The sequence below is a fragment of the Monodelphis domestica genome, chromosome 3, assembly GCF_027887165.1.
Source record: "Monodelphis domestica isolate mMonDom1 chromosome 3, mMonDom1.pri, whole genome shotgun sequence".
In the NCBI taxonomy this organism is placed as follows: Eukaryota; Metazoa; Chordata; class Mammalia; order Didelphimorphia; family Didelphidae; genus Monodelphis; species Monodelphis domestica.
In genome coordinates this window covers 267,107,718-267,123,071 of record NC_077229.1, presented here as the reverse complement: position 1 = coordinate 267,123,071, position 15,354 = coordinate 267,107,718, and positions in this window count along the sequence as shown.

The window sequence follows — 15,354 nt, the reverse complement described above, 5'->3', positions numbered from 1 at the left end:
CCGTCTCTAGGCCTGGCTCTCCATCCACTGAGCTACCCAGCTGCCCCTGCAATAGTCTTAAAAGCAGCAAGAGGTGCAATTATCAACAATATGGAAATAGGTCTTGATCAATGATACATGTAAAACCCAGTAGAATTGCACATCAGCTGGGGGGGGGGGAGAAGGAAGAGGGGAGGGAAAGAACACGAATCATGTAACCATAGAAAAATATTCTAAATTAATTAAATAAATAAAAATTTTCAATTAAAAAAATCAGCAAGATCTAGGGTCAGATCCAGACTCAGATGCTAGCTGTATCATTCTGGCCAAGTCACCTAGCTTCTCTGTGCCTCAGTTTCCTCATCTGTAAAATGAGGATGTTGATCTGAATGTTCTCCAAGGTCCTTTTCCCATTCTAAATCTAGGTCGACTCTTAGCTAATTAATTCATCTGTCACACTGACACATAGATCGTAATTTCTCTCCATAGGGGAAGAAGGAACCCGAGCCAATGAAATTGGTAACAAAAGCATCAAAGGAAAAGAGATATTGTGATGTCCGCCTGCTAGATGCCAGGCATTGTGCTAAAGGCAGGGAGGGACACAAAGAAAGACAGAAACATCTCTCATCCTCAGGAGAGGCTGGGAGATCCATCTGGCCTTTTCTTCTCTGAGACCCTACCAAAGGCATTCACCAACGCTACCTAGAATTCTGCAAGCAGATCCCAATTGTTCCACAGGCCAGCTTTCCCTGAGTGATGATCCGAGGGGCAGAATGTCTCCATCAACCCATACTGATTCTTATGAGCTCTATGCAATCTCGCTTCATGAGAGAGTTGGTTTGAAGCAGGACCCAAGGAAGAAAAAAGGAAAGCCCCCAAACCTGGACCTTCCTTTCTGTTTTGGCAATATTAACGCTGGAAATATGGGTCAGTCACTGGCCAAGGATGAGGTGGCCCAGGAGAAGAGTGTGGACTAGATCCTAACCTAATCATCTGTTTACCAGCATAATATTTCTAAATTGCCCATGGGTTTCCATTGCCAAAATTAGCTGAGTCACCCATTGGAATAGAATAGAGCACAATAAATAGTCATTAATCATATTTTCTGTGCCAGGCACTCTAGTAAACATTAGGGATACAAATAGGAAAAAGTGATAGTCCCTGCTCTCAAGGAGCTTGCAGTCCGATGGGGGGATGACAACAATCAAAAGGAAGCTGAAATGGGGGAGTGGGGATAGGGATATGATATTGGTGGAAGAGAAAGCAATCAGAGCAATTGGTGGGAGATCAAAAAGTTGGCTGGGCTTCTGAGTTCTCTTCAAAGGAAGCCTTGGGAGATTTTTGCTCCTCCCTCCAACAATCTAGGACAGAGGGTTCATAGTCAAAAAGGAATGAATATGAGGCAACTAGGTGGTTCAGTGGATGGAGAGCCGGGCCTGGAGATGGGAGGTCCTGGGTTCAAATGTGGCTTTAGACATTTCCTAGCTGCATGAACCTGGGCCAGTCACTTAACTCCCATTGCCTAGCCCTTACCTCTCTTCTGTCTTAGAACAAACACAAAATATTGATTCTAAAATGGAAAATAGTTTAAAAAATTTAAAAAGCTAATGAATAGTATGAGCAATCAGGGTTGAGTAAATACTGATGAGGAGGAAAGGCAAGCTCAGAATAAAATGACTGGAAGCTTTGGTGAGATTTTATAACAGATAATATTGTCTGATTTGTAATCACAGAATCTCAGAGCTGGAAGCAGTTTCAAACACTATCTAGTTCAAATGATACTTGAAGAGACCCTGGACAGCATCTGTTACAGATCATCATTCAGCCTCTGCCTGAAGACTTCCAGTGACAAGGAATCTACTGCCTTTCAAGTCACCTACCTTAGGCAGCTCTAGCCATTAGCATGGTTTTTCTTACATCAACTTGAATCTGCCTCTCTCTGGAGCTTCCACCCATTACTACTGCCTCTAATCTCTGGGAACAAAGCAGAACAAGTCAAATCTATCTTCCACATGACAATCCTTCAACATCTGAAGACTGTTGCCTTGTCTCTGTCCTTCTCTCTTCCAGGTCACCCAGCCTTGGTTTCACCAAATGCTTATTCTATGACATGGTCTCTGATCTCCTCTGAGGCAAATTCCAAGGGGCACGAAAGGAAAAGAATCCATTATCCAGACCTAGCTTACAGTGTATCAGAAATAGTCACAGAGCATATAAAAATACTTGGGGGTGGAACACCAGCAGGGTCCAGTGGGGGGATGTGTGTGTTTATGATCCCATCTATATTTGGAAGCAAGTAAAATCCTTTCCTTCACCCTTCTTGTTCAAACTTGGTCCTTTCTGTCTGGGGCCATTAAGAGGTGTTATGGGATAAAACTGAGCCTATTCTTTGACCCAGCAGTACCACTACTAGGTCCATACCCCAAAGAGATCAAAAGACAAAGGAAAAGGACCTATATGTATAAAAATATTTAGATAATAACTTTTTTTTTGTCATGGCAAAGAATTGGAAACTGAAGGGTTTCCCATCCATTGGGGAATGGCTGAACAAATTATGGTATATTGCTGTGATGAAATACTATTGTGCTATAAGAAATTGTTAATAGGATTGTTTCAGAAAAACCTGGGAAGACTGATTCAAAGTGAAGTGAGTAGAACCAAGAGAATACAGTAACAGCAATATTGCATCATGATCAACTGTGAATGACTTGGCTATTCCTAGCCATACAATGATCCAAAACAATTCCTTAGGACTTATGATGAAAAAATGATATCCACTTCTAGAGAAAGAACTGATGGCACATGAATCTAGATCAAAGCATCCTTTTTTGGCTTTATTATTCTTGGGCTTTTGTTTGCATGCTTATTTTGGCTTGTATTTTCTTTTACAGCATGGCTAATATGGAAATATTTTGCATGAATATACATGTATAAACTATATCAAATGGCTTGCTTCTCTCTGTTTTCCAGGTCTGTCACCTTGTCAGTGAGATATTTTATGTTATCTTCTAATTTCTTAGTCTTTTGACTTTGCTTTATTAATTCTTGCTCTTTTGCAAGATCATTGTCTTCCAGTTGCCTGATTCTGACCTTTAAAGACTGGTTTTCCTTTTCAGTTTGGTCTGCCCTGTTTATTGAGGCTTCCAGCTGTTTCTCAGATTGTTGAAATCCCTTTGCATTATTTCCCATTTTTCCTGCCAGAAGGCTTCCATCTTTTTGATAACCTCCAATTTAAATTCTTCAAGAGCTTGTGGACAATTTCCATTTCTTTTGGAAGGTTTTGGAGCATTTATTTGGGTTTCCTCTTCTGCTATTTCCTCTGTATTCTGTATTTTTCCTCCGTAAAAAGTATCCAAAGTCAACCCCTTCTTCTTGCTTTTCTTGGTGTTGGGATGCTGTTCCTGGGCACTGTTTGCCATCTCTATGGTTTTTTTCTCGCCTTTCCAGTTAGAAATCTGAGTGAGGAGGACTGGCTCTCTGTGTATGGGTCTAATGATCAAGGCTTTTGCCAATTCTCCACAGCTGTGCTGTCTTCCGGGGGGAGCCTAGGGTCTGCCCTCCCCTGTCTGTTGGGGTTTCGGGTGTTACCGCTCTCAGGGGTAAGTCTTTGGTGGTCTTAGTTAACTCCCAAGACCTATTGGTGCCCCTTGTTCACTTCAGGGGTGCCCTTCATGCACTCATTGATTATGGTGCACTAGTTCTGAGCGCCTGAGATCTGAGCTCCCCTTGCCCGCCTGCCGGGATTTCGGGTGTTACTGCTCACAGGGGTAGGTCCTTGGGGGTCTTAGCTCCCCAGACCTGGGGCTGCCCTTTGCTTAGTCCTGGGGTGCCCCTCCCTCACTTGTTGATTCTGACGCATGCTGACTTTAACTCTGGCTTGTGAGATTTAAAATGGTGAAGGTCTTAAACTGTAGTGATTAAAATGGTGGAAGATATAAATTGTGATAGATATAAGGGAGGGTGAGTAAATTTGACTGCAGAAAATATGTTTCACTACAGTGTCTTGGTTTTTAAATCAAATATAAGGTGGTCGCCAGGGAAATATTCCCAATTATTCAAATACCCAAGTCAACTGGGTTTTATAGAGAATTTTAATTAATAATATAATGAGGACTTAGAGAAAGAGAGAAAGAGTAAGAAAGGAATAATTATGAAGGGCCTCAAGCCAATATGGCCTAGACCTGAGTCTTAAGAGAGTCAGTCAGTCAGTCTTTTAACACTCACCACAAGGTCTGCCTAAACAAGGATTCTAGTGACACCAGGCCAGCTCCATCTCAGCTGACTTCACCAGAGAGCCTTCCAGCCAGAGACTGTTCCAAAAGGCCTCTCTCCACAGCTTCCAGAGGGACAGAGTCCCCTTAGAGGAGCTCCAGGGAGACCTCCTTAGAGATTTTCCTCCAAGAGCTTCCCTTCTCTAGAGCCTCTCTCAAGAGATTCTTCCCAAGGGGTCCTCATCAGAGATCCTCCAAAAGGAATTCCTCCAATAGGATATATATCCTCAAGAGATTCTGCTTTTTCTTATATAGGGGTTTTTCTCCCATGTCACCTCCCCTAAGTCCCTACATTTACCAATCACTGTAGATGTTTTCCAAAAGACAGCCCATTTTGAATTCACAGCTGAGTAGATTAATCTCTTTAGTAAGTCAGAAAAAAATGCTGCTGTGTCGACTAATTTCATCAGTAAGTCTGAACCAGTGAAAACACAGCTGAGTCAACTAATCTCATTAAGAGAAAACTTGCCCTACCCTTTTAGGTACCAGCATCCCATTGTATCAATTCTAAAAACAGGCCTGGCTCAAAGAACTCCTTGCCCCACCATAAGGGTGGATCCAAGTACTTTCTTTGTTTAGCAAGGAGTTTTCTGCCCTAAAGCATTTTTAAATACAGGTGGAATAGAGGTCCTCCCATTTCTGATCCTGGCGAGTTCTCACATCAAAATGGGGAATGTTTCTCAGTAGGGAATTTGTTCCAATTTAGAATTCCCTGATGGGGACATTTTTAACATTCACAAGTCTGAGAGATTTCAAGATTTACAGGCTCCATAGGTGTGGTGGGGGAGGGTAGGTCAGCTCAGGTTTGGGTAGGAGCTTTTTCATTCTCTTATATTGTGGAAATGTCCGAACCCCACGTACCTTCAGTGCTGGACCCTACTGTGGAGTTCCTCTGTTCTCATGAGGATGGTTTTTTGGGGGTCTTTTGAGGTCATCTGTATCATTGGGTCTGAGGAGGGGAAGCAAGCTGCATCTAATCTGCTGCCATGCTTACCTGGAAGTAAGCTTGCTTTTCTCAAGGAGGGAGAGGGAGAGAATTTAGAATTCAAAATTTTTTTGAAATGAATGTTAAAAATTTTTGCTTAGGGCAGCTAGGTGGCTCAGTGGATAAAGAGTGGGACCTGGACTCAGGAGGATCTGGGTTCAAATTTTACCTCAGAGACTTCCTAGTTGTGTGATCCTGGGCAAGTCACTTAACCCCCATTGCCTAGCCCTTTACTGTTCTTCTGCCTTGGAACCAATACACAGTATTGATTCTAAGATGGAAAGTAAAGGTTAAATTTTTTTTTGTTTGTTTACATGAAATTGAGAAAAAATAAAACAAAAATTAAATGGAAAAAAGAGGCAATGTGTGAATAGACCTGCAGAGTGGTTCCATTTCCTTATCTGCAATAGAATTTTTTTTAAAAAGTAATGCTTTATTTACTAATAACTCCAGTTGATTTATCCTAGTTTCCAAGAAGCATTTAGTCTGTAACATTCCTATAATGATAGTTCTATAACTAGAGGGTCTATTAAGGTCTCCAAGTAGCCAAACCTAATTTTAAACATAGGCATGTACACATGTATATCCCACCCCTCTTACACACACCTGTACTACACAACACAATCCCCCTTCCTCTAATATTTAACCCAGGTCTTCCCTGTTGAATCTTTAACTCATTCCTAATGCCTGTTCTTGGTGGAAAAAGAAAACAGGGGGGTCCTTGCCCTCCCCGTAAGCTATCTCTTGGTGTTCTTGAAGTCAAGGCTTAATGCATTAGGTAATGAATCTGGACTGTGGAACTTGAATCCTACAGAGCTCAAATCTCAGAATCCTCATTCCTCATATTTCTTTGTTTTTATTTACTCAGGATGTTTTGGGCAAGTACTTCAGCCCTCTACTTGCCAGTGCTTTAAGATTTTACTTGTTCCACCTGATCTAAAAACAAATCTCCTTTTCCTTATGTTGCCTTCCCCATATCTCATCTTCCAAATGAAGATCCATCTCTTTTTTGCTCTCAGAGGGGTTAGATGCTAGAAAATGCGATCAATAAAGGAAACTTTAGTGCACAAACTCAAGGCAAGAAAAGAAATAACTAACCCCTAAAAAGTTTCCTTTTCAATTCCCTCAATGCTTATAATAATCTCTTTTTGAATAAGAATAAAATAACAGCAACAGCTTTTCTGGAAAAAGGGGACTGTAGATGTAGAATATTCATATAGTGTCAGACTAGATAGGTAGGTTGCCTTGTTTTGTAGAATGCTTTATTTTTTGTCCTTTATTCTTAATTATAATAATAACAATAATAGATAGACAGACCACCTTTATATAGCATCTACTATACACCAGGTACTCTGCTAAGTACTTACAAACATCCATTATTAAATTACTCTCTGAGAACTAACCTGGCAAGGTATGGAAAGGATCATCAGCAGAAAGACGGCTGCTACATGATGACATTCTTGGCCATGGAGACACATGAAACAGATGTTTGAAAAGGTCCTCAGTTCTATGTGGCTATTTTCTACTTCCACAAGGCTAGTGCCAGAGAAATAGAAAGGTAACCAAAGGACACTAAGAACCACATAGTCCTCAGATCATCTACAAACAATTTAGCTGTTGGTACTCTCACTGCATCTTCTTCACTGGAGCAACTGAACCACATCCATACTGAAATGCTGACTGTAAATGACCTTAGAAAACCTAAAGGATGACCCACAGGTTCTCCCTAAAGAAGCAAATAAAGGCATTGGCAGAGTGGGCTACATTATGTGGCCAAAGACAACACAGAGCATCATTTCTTTAGATTCTTGGTCATTTTACCTTGCAGCACCCATGAGGATAATCACAACTTATGTACCAACATCTGTGTAGGGTAAGGACTTTTCTTTTCTTTTTTTTTTGCCATGAACTTCTTAGGCAATCTGGTGTCGTCTATGGGCTCTTTCTTGGAATAATGTTTTTAAATGCATAAAATAAAATAGATAGTATTATATGAATTATGATGAAATTTAATTATCAAAATATTTTTTAAAAAATAGATTCATGGACCCCAGGTTATCACCCTTGTAGAAGATGAAGAAGTAGAGAATTTCTATGAAGAATGTGAAAAATTGTCCAATCTAAGTCAGTTGCACACATTTTATACTCTGTGGGCATATAGGAGTACAGCAAAAACTATTTCAGAAAATATTGGTCAGGCCAAGAAATGGAAGAGGTTGAAGGACTATTGATGATTCAGAAGACTCATATAAATATATGTATTTAAAATGAATACTTTTTAGCAATGAACTGATACTAAGCACTGCGCATCCTCAAATTAAAAAAAAAAGGGAAATGGCTGTTATTGACTGAATAGTCATTTCAGAAGCTAATGACATGTCCCTGTGTCATCAAACCATCACTTGATTAGAGCAAATACCAAGTTCCATACTAAGTTATAAGAAAGAATATAGATGAGAAGATACTATGGACAGTTACAGCAGCTCCAACCCAACCTGTTAGGGAAAGGGGCTTAGAAAAAGAAGGATATTGACTGGGACTATTACTATTTTTAATGTGAGTTAAAATGATGCAAAACAAAGAGGTAAAAATTTGTCCCAGAAATTGCCTCAGCTTTAAAAATATTTGATTTTCTTGCTAAACTGCAGGACATGGCAGCCAAGGTCAGTACTGGTTTCTATGGAAACTCATTTGTAAAGTAGAGAATTATCTTAGATGACAAACAATAGCATCTCACATATATGTGTATGTATGTGTCTGTGCCTGTGTTTGAATAGAGAAGGGAAAAAACAAAAATAAGTTATAGGTCATAGGTCTACTTTCTTGTTCATATAAAATCTTTATGGGAATGGTCTATTCATGCTTTGAGGCAGGCGCCCTTAATGAAAACGTCAGAAGGAAACAGTCAGGTATTCATAGATGTTTTATTCAAAGCAGACCATATATTCATAGTCATATAATTGACTGAAAGTCATAGAGAATATAAGAACCCTTTGTGTTTCTTTTTCCTTGAATTAAAAAACAACCTGACTTTGTAGAATGCAATCCAGCTATAGAAGTTTTCTTCCAATGAAGCTTTTCCCAAGATTTTATGAAATAGCCGCAGAAGGAACTTTCTTCAATCGCTGAATGCGTATCTTTATGAAGCAAGCAAGGCAGAAGTCAGGGAGGCATGCTCTCCCCTGCAGACTTGGTCAGCATCTTACACAAATTCTACCTAGAAGAGAGCTTCCCTCTTGACGAAAGCTTCTCGAAAACTTCTGACTTTCATATAACATTTTGCTCATTTAAGTGAGTCCTGGAACTCTCTATGAGCTCTCTAGTCATTGGGTTGATATTAGCCTAACAAAACAAAATGTGTAGGAAGTGTCTATTGTTCAGACCTGTGAAGGTAGTTCAATGGTCAGTCCATTGATTTAGTCCATCAGAATATATATTTGTATATTTATATATATTATATATAGTATCGTCTTGGACAGGCAAGATAGACAATGAGCTGTATACAAAAGGAGGCCATCAGGCTGGATTATGTTTGGGAACTACAATAATGTTAGCTACTCTGCCATAAAAGCCCAAAATACCAATATGCTTCCATTGATCCTAAGTGTCTGTGAATCAGAGTCCACCATGTTCTCTGAAGAATTAAAATTGCAGATGACCAAGAAGACTGGAAAGATAAAAGGGGGGGGGGGAGGGGGGCAAGAATAAGTAAAAGTTAAAAAAAAACAAAAAGGAAAGAATAAAAGGGCAGCTAGGTTGCTCTGTGGATAGAGCACCAGAACTGAAATCAGGAGGACCTTGGCTCAAATCTAGCCTCAGATGTGCCCTGGCTCAGTGACCCAGGGCAAGTCACTTAACCCTGATTGCCTAGCTCTTGCCTTTCTGTCTTAGAGCTGTTACTAAGTTGTTACTAAGACAGAAAGTAAGAGTTTAAAAAACCAAAAAGATAATGGGAGGAATGGAAAGCTTAAAAAAAAGAAAGAAAAGAAATGACCAAAATATAGATGAATTAATAGCTATGTATGGCTAATAGGTAGATGGAAGTTTTAACTTATTTCCAGGGGCTTTGGAATGTGGTGTAAAAGAAAACATAATGGACATTAAAAACAAAAAGCAAAAAATTTACCTTCCCTCTTTAGAATCATTACTGTGGATTGGTTCTGAAGCAGAAGAGTGGTAAGGGCTAGGAATGGGGGTGAAGTGACTTGCCCAGGGTCACACAGCTGGGAAGTGTCTGAGGCCAAATTTGAACCCAGGACCTTCCATCTCTAGGCCTGGCTCTCAATCCACTGAACCACTCAGCTGACCCCATAATTGATATTTTGGCCAGGAGAAGATGGTGGTAGATCGTGTAGCGATAATAAACAACCCCTAGTACTAAGCTGTTTACACCCAAAAGTTAAGAGGGGCTGTGTGGTAGAGCCAGAAAAGGACTGGATTTGGAACCCAAGTGGATTTGATTCCCAGATTTGCTCCTGATTACCCCCGTGACCTTGGGCTAGTAAATTCACTCGTGTAGGTGTTGGCCAGGTCCAGCCCCTTAGAGGGGGGCTGGATTAATCATCTCCAGGGTTTCTAAGTGTTCTAAATCCTCTGATCCCTGCAAAGATCCAGAGGCATTAGATGGATCCTCCATGGCAGATTTACAGAAAGACACAGATGGGAATCACCCAGAATGACAAGGCAAGGATGGATGATGAGTGATCTGTGATGTCCTGAGAGAATCTGCTCAAGGAAGAATCAAAGAAACTTGTGGGAATATTTGCTCCCTTCTCTTTTGCCTAAAAAACATTTGAGTTGAAAAATCAGTGCACTAAGCACGGCAACCCCGTCCACCGTCACCGTGCAAACCAGTAAGGCAGCTTCCTAGAGATGCTGGTGTGCCTGGACCTCTGATGGCAAGGAGCAGGGCAGCCATCACCCTGGTCAGAGGTCTGGCTCCCTCGTTCCTTGTTAGTGTCCTTATAACCTAGTTTTAGAGAAGCCCATCTTGGGGGGAGAGGAAGTCTCTCTCTCTCTCTCTCTCTCTCTCTCTCTCTCTCTCTCTCTCTGTCTCTCTGTCTCTCTCTCTCTCTCTCTCTCTCTCTTTGGAAGTCTCTTTTGCTGGAAAGACAGAAAACCAGATTCTGGTCTGCATGGTTAATTCCTGGGATTTCTCTGAGGGTACCAGGATGTTCCCCTAGGCCCTATATCTTTTCTTTGTTTTGGGGGAGACAAGAGAGAGAACCACCCAGAACTGAAGGTCTGAGAGATGGAGAGGGCAGGACAGGAAGAGCTTTAAATCCCTGCAATCAGAATATTCCCCAAAGAAGCTGATCCAGCCTAGGTGAACAGCAGAAGCTTAGCAGCCTTTGGAACAAAAGTACAATAGCCATAAATTTAGAAATCAAAGGAAACTTAAAAATCATCTAGTCCAAGGGGGCAGCTGGGTAGCTCAGTGGATTGAGAGCCAGGCCTAGAGACAGGAGGTCCTAGGTTCAAATCCAGCCTCAGCCACTTCCTAGCTGTGTGACCCTGGGCAAGTCACTTGACCCCCACTGCCTAGCCCTTACCACTCTTCTGCCTTGGAGCCAATACACAGTATTGACTCCAAGATGGAAGGTAAGGGTTAAAAAAAAAATCATCTAGTCCAACCCCCTCATTTTACAGGTGAGGCCTCGAGCTAATCTTTAAGTGACTCTAAGGTCAAACTAGCAGTGTCTATTATCCTTAGGGTTTATACCAACTAAAAATAAATCTGTACAAGACAGTGGGATTTATCTCATTGCATACTTGTGGGAGATGGGACAGATTCTATTTTTTTTCAAAGTTACTAATATTTAATAAACTTCCAAACCAAAACATTCTATTTATGGGACAGATTAAAAAAAAAAATTTTTTTTAATCCTTCCCTTCTGTTTTAGAATCAATACTGTGTGTTGGTTCTAAGGCAGAAGAGTGGGAAGGGCTAGGCAATGGAGGTCACACAGCTAGGAAGTGTCTGAGGCCAGATTTGAACGCAGGACTTCCCATCTCTGGGTCTGGCTCTCCATCCACTGGGCAATCCAGCTGTCCCCTTATGGGATAGATTTTAAAAGGAAGAGAGGAAATGATCACCCTAGTGCAAATATCATTAATATGGAAATAGGTCTTGATCAATGACACATGTAAAACCCAGAGGAATTACAGGTCGACTGGGGTGGTGGGGTGGCGGAGAGAAAGAACCTGAATCTTGTAACCATGGAAAAATATTCTAAATTAACTAATTAAATAAAAATTTCCAAAAATCTAAAAAAAAGGAAGAGAGGGACAGCTAGGTTGCCCAGTGTATAGAGAGGTAGGTCTGGATACAGAAGATCCTGGGTTCAAATGTGATCTCAGATATTTTCTAGATCTGTGATCCTGGAAAAATCATTTAACCCTAATTGTCTAGTCCTTACCATTCTTCTGCCTCAGAACAGAAGCTTAGGATCAATTTCAAGACAGAAAGTAAAGGTTTAAAGAAAAAAAGGAAAAGAAATACTAGTTAAAAAGTCAACTTTTGGGGGCAGCTGTGTAGCTCAGTGGATTGAGAGCCAGTCCTAGAGAAGGGAGGTCCTAGGTTCAAATCTGGCCTCAGACCCTTCTCAGCTGTGTGACCCTGGGCAAGTCACTTGACCCCCATTGCCTAGCCCTTACCACTCTTCTGCCTTGGAGCCAATACACAGTATTGACTCCAAGACGGAAGGTAGGGGTTTTAAAAAAAAGTCAACTTTTTACATGCATAAAGGAACCCAAATCCCATCTTTTGGGGCATATCTTGGGCAAGGAGAGCTCTTAGAAATCCAGATTTCTACACAGATCCAAATCTAGCAGCCAGTCCTGTGATGGGCCAGCTTCCTTGAAAGCGGCAATTAAAGAGATGCATTGGGGGCAGCTGGGTAGCTCAGTGGATTGAGAGCCAGGCCCAGAGATGGGGGAGGTCCTGGGTTCAAACCTTGCCTCAGACACTTCCTAGCTGTGTGGGCAAGTCATGTAACCCCCATTGCCTAGCTCTTACCACTCTTCTGCGTTGGAACCAATCTACAGTATTAATTCTAAGACAGAAGGGAAGGGTTTAAAAAAAAGAGAGAAATGCATTAATTTGTGATTGAGGTGGGGAGCAAGGGCAGCCATCACACTGGCCTCTAGAAGAGGGACGTGCTTTCACTGACGTCATTTAATCTTCCCCACCTCCCTGGCTAGTTTGTCACTGAATCTCATCTCTCTGGAAGCATTTCAAAAGTGTGATATGGACTGAGCGGTCAGGGGAGCTCCTAGAGAGGGCAGGAAGGTTGCTTCTCAAAACTCCGACACTCACTCAGCTTGGCCCAAGGGGCGCCTCCCTAGGAGACAGTACGTAGGAAGGGCCCCTTGGCTTGTTTCCCCTTGGGGGTTGTTCAGATTCAGGGGCGCAGGAGTCTGCTTCACCACTTCCACCCTTGAGCACAGTCACCCCTACGGTGCCCTTTTTTCCTCATTTTGTTTAAAGCACACGCATCAATATGCCTATGACAAAATCAGGGACGACCGATGAAGGGCAAATATTTAATACTAATTTAATTCTAAATCGAATACTAAAACTTTCAAGTACTTCCCAGCATCTGAGAGGTCAGGACCCCCGAGGCAGTGGGGTCCACCCTGATGGAGAATAAGATTCTTATCCATGGTGGGTGGCAGGTACGGGAAAGCAGCAGCTGAACTGGATTTCAAATCTAGGATCTGCTCCTTCCTACCTGTGGCACCGGGGAAATCCCGGCTCTGCCTTCCTCATGGTAAGAAGAAAGAGTTTGGACTAGAGGATCTGAGATCCCTTCCAGCGTTAGAGCCGGATTCCGTGGTCTTCCGATAATCATGACTGTGAGAGAGGTTAACTCCTAAGAGGCAGAAAACCCGATTTCTAGCCTTTGCTTTTTAAATCATTTTAAAAAATCAACAATAATTGATTTATAACAAATAATTAATTTATTTTATAAATAAATAATTTTAATCATCATGGTAGGTAGCATTTTGCAAATATTATCACAACAACTCTAGGAGAAGGGAGGTGCCAAATGATCCCCATTTTATAGAGGAGGAAAATAAAGTCGACAAAGGTTAAGCCACTTGCCCAGGAATAGAGGTAATGAGTAATAATAATAATGGTAGTAGTAGTAGTAGTAGTAGTAGTAGTAGTAGTAGTAGTAGTAGTAGTAGTAGTAACAATAATCTAAGTCAGGATTTGAACGGGGTCTTCCTAAGGTTGCTAAGTGGGGCAGTGGGTAGAGGGACTCACCTAGAATCAAAGGGATTCATTTTTGGGAGTTCAAATTTGGGCTCACACATTTACTAGCCACATGACCCTGAGCAAGTCACTTCACCCTGTTTTCCTCAAATGAGTTGGAGAAGGAAATGGAAAACCACTTCAGTAGCTTTGCCAAAAAAAATCCCAAATGGGGTCCCAAGGAGCCTTGCTATGGCTGAAAATGCCTAAAAAAGTTTCCCCGATTCTGGGCATAGAGCACTCTGTCCTGTCTGCTCCCGAGCTTTATCCCTTACAAGAAGTTTTATGACTGTGGGGAAATTAATCTCTTTGCCTCCCTGGGCTTGACTCTCTGAACTCAGTTTCTTTATCTGTAAAATGAGGGGGTTGACCAGATGGCCAGATCCTATGACTTATAAAGGGAGAGTGGTGGTGTCCCTCACCAGAACGTTATGAGATTCAAATAAGATAAATAAAAAGGAAACCAAATTTAAAATGGCAACTTGCTGGATGAAAAGTGGACATGATTATTATTTTCTTTTTCTCTAAAAAAATACCCTTACTTTCTGTCCTAGTAACACTTAGTAACACTAAGACAGAAGCGCGAGGGCTAAGTGACTTGCTCAGGGTCACATAACTAGGAAGTATCTGAGGTTAGATTTGAACCCAAGTCCTCTTGACTACAGACCTGTACAACTCTATCCATTGAGCCACCTTGCTACCCCTGATCATTATTTTCCAATATGCACGTTCATTAGATTTTTTTCTCCCCTACACAGATTTATTGCCACTTCAGAATTCCAAGAAAAATGATGAAAAAACCTCTTTTGCCCTGGGGAAGTATGATGTAGGGTTAGACCTGAAGGCAGTGAGAATTGGGTTTCAGTTGCACCTTGAACATTCCATCCCTATGGGCAAGTAATTTAATTTCTCTGAAACTCAGTTCCTCATCTATAAAATAGAAATGATAACATACAAATATATATGCGCATATATATGTGTTTATAATTTCTTTTGAACCCTTACCTTTGGTCTAGGAATCAATACTGTATATCGGTTCCAAGGAAGAAGAGTGGTAAGGGCTAGGCAATGAGGATTAAGTGACTTATCCAGGATCACACAGCTATAGGGAGAATCTGAGTCATATTCGAACCCAGGATCTCCTGTCTCTAGTCCTGCTTCTCTATCCACGGAGCCACCTAGCTGCCCCCAGAATGGTAATATTTGTTGAACTTCTTTCAGAGGGTGTTTGCAAGACTGAAATAGAAAGACTAGATACATGTCTGTTGCAGAGGCAAAAATATTATGGGGTTTGGGAGCCAAAGGTTCTGGGTTTGAATCCTGGCTTTGCTACTTATTAAAAGTATGACTTTTGACATTCAACCTGTTTGGACTTAGTTTCATCATCTGAAAAATGAGAGGGTTATGCTAGATGACCTCTAAGGATCTTTCCAGCCCTAATCAATAATGCTGTTTTTTTGTTGTTTTTTTAAACCCTTACCTTCCATCTTAGAATCAATACTGTGTATTGGCTCCAAGGCAGAAGAGTGGTAAGGGCTAGGCAATGGGGGTTAAGTGACTTGCTCAGGGTCACACAGCTGGGAAGTGTCTGAGGCCAGGTTTGAACTTAGGACCTCCCAATTCTAGGCCTGTCTCTCAATCCACTGAGCATTCAGCTGCCCCCAACAATGCTGTTTTTAAAAGAAAAAGGCAAAGTAAAAATTAAAAATTGTAGCACGGTCCTTATTTTCTACTTTTATGCAGAAGGAATCTTATTTTTAAAAATTGGTCTCATTGTCCTAATATGAAATTGAGAGGAAAGGCTAAAACTTTGTAGGATCCTAGATTTAGAGTTGAGGTTTTATCTCCCATGAGTCCCA